Here is a 5,648-nt window from a genome sequence, read left to right as displayed (position 1 = left end):
TCCCAAATTAACAACAAAATCATCAGCAAATGCTTCTATTTTGTATTTGTATTTCTTGATTTTTATCCCTTGTAGTCTTTCGTCATTCTTAATTTGTTTGATTAGTAGTTCTATCACCATTAGGAAGAGCAGTGATGATAAAGGGCATCCCTGTCATGTTCCTCTATTTATTGAAATTGCTTCAGTAAATAGCAATTAATAATTATTTGTGCTTTTTTCCCATATATTTTTAATCCAATTGAGAAAATTTTCACCTATATTAATTTTTAATGATTTCTTTTAGTGTTATCCAATTAATGAAATCAAACGCTTTCTCCAGATCAAAAATAATCGCTTCTCGGCCTTTTGGCTAAGATCAAGTGTAGTAATATAATAATAATCCCTATTTCTTGTCATTGTGTCTTTCATAATATTCAATAGTATCAAAAATGTATCTTAGGTTGTATTTTATCTATCTGGTAAGAAGCCTCTTTGCTCTTCATCTATAATTGTTTTGAAATATATTTTTAATCTGTTTGTGAATATTATTGAAAAACCTTATAATCTATATTCAAATTATAAGATTGATATTGATATTGGTCAATAATTGGCCAGGTCTTCTAGCTTTTTATTTTCTTTTGGGATAATTACAATATTAGCCTCTTTCCATCTTTCTGGTACTCGTTCCCCATTAATTTTTTTATATAGTGGCTTGTAGGAGTGTACTCAATTCATTCTTAAATGTTTTATAGCAAACTGACAGTAACCGTCTGGTCCTGAAGATGGATGTGCATTTATTGAGCACAGTAGATTTAATTCCATGCAGTAGTAATTGTATTTTAAGACTGCATCATTAATCACAAAGCATATTTAGATAACTGTACCTGATCATTTTGCTTCTTTCACTACTGCTCCTGTGATATACTTGTTAGCATTCCTTTAAGAAGACTGCTTTTGGCAAGGTGAGCTGCCTGGCAGCTGGAAAGTTGTCACTTATCCATCTCTCCACCTCTCCTTCCCTCCATTAATACCCTGCCTTTCTCCCAAACTGGGGCTCAAGATGGTTTACAAAATAGAGAAAATTACATAGAGAAAGACATAGATTTAAAAACATACAAAAAGTTGCAATTAAAATAATATTAAATTATCAACAAAATCAAGACATTTTAACACATGAATTCAAAACAAAATATAAAAGCAGTACATCATGCTTTTATTAAAAAGCCTCTTGGAAAACAATCAGTTTCCCAAAGCCTGCTGGAATAAAAAGACTAAGCTTGGAATACAATCTGAGCCCATTTCTCTCAAAGATTATGATCCTTGAAATTAAGTCTGCTTATTGTTGTTATGTGTGTTGTATTTTTGATTCTGCATTTCCTCCACACTTCTTCATTCTCTTTTGTTATGGATTAATATGTACAAATTCCCATTCTCAAGGGCCCATGTAGAAAGTGCAAAATTGGGTGCAGCTGGACTTGGCCAAGATTCTGGAGTTTATCACACGGGAGGAATTTCTCTTAATTTCGAATGAAAAGAAAGTGGGGCCAGAACGCATTCACATGAATTTGCTAGTTCAGCAAATTTATGTGAATTCGAATTGTGTTTGAACTGACTTGCCATTGCCCAAAAATAGCTTGCCATTGCCCGAAATTGTGTGTGGTAGTCTATCACGCAATAATGTGAAACCCCATGATCATGTTTGGACTGATTTCCCATTGCCCGAAATTGCATAGCCTATCACGCAATAATGTTAAACCCCATGATTGTGTTCGGATTGCCATTGGATTATACTTCCAATTTCCCTTGTCTGATAAACTCCTAAATTTAACACTGGTGGAGTATAAGCACACCCTCCAGCATTTCACAGACGAGAACTCTGATACATGTAGCCAAGCAACATCAGAGTGTGGTCAAGATGACAAAGTTATTAATGAGTAAGAGCACATAAGCTAGGAGAGGCTAGAGAAATTTGCTTTTGCCTGAGCCTACAGAGATAGGCAAGACTCTGCCCCCTCCTATCCAGTCCTCGCTGCTGAGTGCAATTGAACGCAAACTACTAATGTGCTTTGAACTCAGTTTGCTGCAAGAGAAGTAAGCTGAGGATAAGGTGGAAAGTGGGGGAAGAAAAGAGAAACTGGGACATTTTTAAAATGGCTGAAAAAGTGGGATAATAGCAAGTTAATTGGGACTCTCTACCAAATTAGGACAGTTGCAGGATAGGCATAAAATTCCATCATGTTTTTATGTGGTGCTCTAGTAGGGTGGCCATTGCCACCAGCAGGGGAATGGTGTAAAAGTGTTGTCCTGGCACATGCCTCTGGTCAGGTGGCAGGATATCTTTGGCTCTCTAGGGCCAGGCAGCAGATGATTCAGGGACTGGCACTGGTTCACAGACACACACACACACATCCACTTTGAGCAGTACTATTCTAGAGAACAGAAATGCCACTCTGTTTGCTCAAATTCAACTGCAGAAATGAGTTCAGGCTGTTCATTAAAAAGCTTGATGGGATCCAGCACAAGAAGGTTGCCCCCCTGTGCCAGCTACTCATTTGCTGTTCTAAAAAGTAAAGCCTGAACTTTTGTAAAGGTGCTGACATGCAGTTTGTGGCATATCATAAAGGGTATTCTTCATAATGGGCTTTTCAAAAATCCTGCTCTGAGATTCCTCACCTCAAAGAATCTGTTCTTTCCACTGTTATCTGGCACTTGCAGGACTGCTGTACAACAACAAGCATTGTAGTAAGCAAAGACTTGTCATAGCAAGAAAGATCTTAGTTGCTGGGAGAAGCCTGGAGAGTATTTTCCCCAGGAGTTTTTGTTTTGAACTGGGAAGAATTTATTTGCATTGCACAAAATCCAAGGCAGATTTAAGCTCTGACTTGAAATCTTACTATTTCAGCTACCTTAAACAAAGGGTCCACCTTTGCAGGGTGAATGCTCAGCCAGTACTCAAGTGGGAACACCCCCTATATTTTGTCAATGTTTTGAATGTTTTGATTCAAACCTTCCTAATAAATGTTAAAAGACTGGAAGGAAGAAATATGAATTTGTCTCTTTCAGGTGGCAGATTCTAGAAAGAGGACATTTTTAATGCTTTATTTTGTTTTTAAAAAATTAAAAGTCTATAAAGTTGCAGTCCAGCTCAATGGATGTAATTTTAGACTTGCATTCTATATAGGAAAAAATTGGTCCAAGGCTGATTTATAAGGACCAGTATTCTTTTCTAATGGCATAATCCAGAAGCCATTGCCAATCATGGGAGAAGTGTTCACAGGCCTAATTGCAGGCATGCCAAGCAGTGGTAGAAGGAATATGATACCACACAAGAGCTGCAAAGACATCAGTTGACAAAGTCCATGAGCCAGACTGGCTCTCATCTACTCTTATTTAAGCCATCTGGTTTTACTGATACAACGGAGCTTATCGCTCACTTTTTTAAACCAGCTCCAGCCTCTGCCAGCATGTTTTAGAAGCCAGAAAGTTTCAAACTTCTAAAAAGTGCTGGCAGAGTGTGGTTGAGACCCGGCTGGGACCAGGGCTGATGGTGGCCAGTCGTTCAGCAGTGATTTAGTGAGTGAAAATCTCTGCCTTCATCCTGTATCCTGGCTCCAGCCTGGAAGGCTGGAGCCAGTTTTAGAAGGTGAGCAATAAGCTCCTTAGTGTTCCAGGAACAACAGATATAGTCTTTTCTCACTGGAGAACTACCTGCCTAAGAGGATGTAGGCTAAGGCACACTCCTCCAACTGGATGACCTCCAGATGGGCTGGATTGTTATGGATGGGAATTAAGAGAGTTGTCCTCCAACATAACCTGGAGGTGAGTGGTTAAAAAAGTATGAACTAGGACATTAATTAAACGCCAGAAAGAATCAGTCCTAGGCTGAATCTACATGAGGACTCAATTCCAGCTCCACTGTGTAGTATCCTTGCCCTGGGTTTGACCCCCTTTACCACCACACACATCCATTTTAATTCAAACTGAAATCAATTTGGAAAGCAACAAAGGACCCCCATCATATAGCCACATTGATACCAGGGGGCATTTCTACAATGGGCACATATTTGCTGTATCAGTCTATGTCCACTCACATGACCATAGGAGCTGCAGGGGGGATGTTCCAACCACACACGTGCATATTCACACAGTCAAATTGCCCTCTGTCTTTTTTGCCATCATGTATGTGCACAATTCTGACTACAGTCACTCATTTTTATGGCTCTCACCACACATAATTCCATAATCAAATAGTTCTTCTCTGTTTCCCCACTGTTCTGACTGCCCATCTGCATTCCCACTGGATTGGGTGCATACCTCAGCCCTCGTTTGTGTTGCCTCTCCAGCCCCCCTCTGATTTGCTATCTCATTTTGAAAATTTAATGATGGAGCTTCAGTTGCCCTGAATCCCTTCTTTTTAGAAATCACACAGGGGTCGGTCCTGTTGGCTTTTCTCCAAAATATTACAGTGGTTTATGAGTGGATGGATATTGCCCTCTGTAGGTGAGCAAGAGACCAGGCAGTACATCTCAGGTGACCCCATACCAGGTGATTGCATGCATGTGGTCACCTACATGTTTGTTTGGTAGAGGTTACAGGAGCAGTTGCCAGAGCCATTCATTGGGAGCATATAGTTTTTGCCACTGGTAGGTTTATCCATTCAGTTAGGAGAAGTGGAAGGCTTTTGTAATGTTAATATGGGTGGATGAGTAATAACTCAACAATTTCCACTTTACTTTTCATCCTGCACTCCTCTGCAATTCTCTGGTAGCCCTTATTTTGCATTTCTCTAGCAACTTTCTCAAAAATATCTCTGTTTCAATGGTTTTCCTTCAGCTTTCCTCGGAGCTTCTGTTCACACACACACACACACACACACACACCCATGGCAATCAGGTCACTTGTCTTTTCCATATTCCATAAGACAACTCTCCCTCTTTTTCTACACCTCAAAAGGGCATCTGCCATTCTATAAAGTGAAACCAACTGAACAGGGGACATAAAATGCTGACTTGTGAGTGTGCAAAACATTGTATAATAATAATAAATTTATTTATATTTCCTGCCTCTCCCTGCGGATTGAGGCAGGATTACAACCAGTAAAATGCATACAAAGAGAGAGAGAGAGAGAGAGGCATAATTCCCACTTACCTTTAGATCCGATTCCTGAACTGATGCCTGAAACCGGTGCAAACACAGTGGGAACCACTGTGTTTGCTGAACCGGTTTCAGGAATCAGCTCAGGACAGCTGCAAGGGGAGGCCGGTAAGGAGGTTGGGCAGAAGCCCTGGTAAGGAGGCTGCAAGGACCAGAAGGCAAGGGGCCAGGGAAAGAGAAACCGGGGATGGAGCAGGCAAGAGAAACCAGTAATGGGAGAAGACCAGGGATGGAGGGAGGCATGGCCAGGGCGGAGAGGCCAGGGAAAAGCTGCTGCCAGTGGGAATCAGTGTGGATTCGAAATAAATCAATTCAGTCCCCCAAACACCCCATTTTACCAGTGTCTTTTTGACATGGGTTAAATGGGTAAAACATGGGTTAGATGGGTAAAAACTATGCCCCCCTTTCCAAATCGCTTCAGAGATTCAAATTAAGTGGGAACCATGGTGGTTTAAACCGAATCATTTGGAATCACGGGCCAGTTTAAACCATAGTGGAAATTAGGCCATATATAT

At 40.4% G+C, this 5,648-nt stretch overlaps 1 pseudogene; it reads left to right on the top strand.

Annotated features, from left to right (window-relative positions):
* The first annotated feature begins 329 nt into the window (after nucleotides 1-329).
* LOC121920080 lies at nucleotides 330-470 on the top strand (annotated as a pseudogene).
* The last annotated feature ends 5,178 nt before the right edge of the window (nucleotides 471-5,648 follow it).

Source organism: Sceloporus undulatus, chromosome 1, assembly GCF_019175285.1.
Source record: "Sceloporus undulatus isolate JIND9_A2432 ecotype Alabama chromosome 1, SceUnd_v1.1, whole genome shotgun sequence".
Lineage (NCBI taxonomy): Eukaryota > Metazoa > Chordata > Lepidosauria > Squamata > Phrynosomatidae > Sceloporus > Sceloporus undulatus.
The sequence above is the reverse complement of the archived record's forward strand: the minus strand, read 5'-3'. Positions and strand labels throughout refer to the sequence as shown.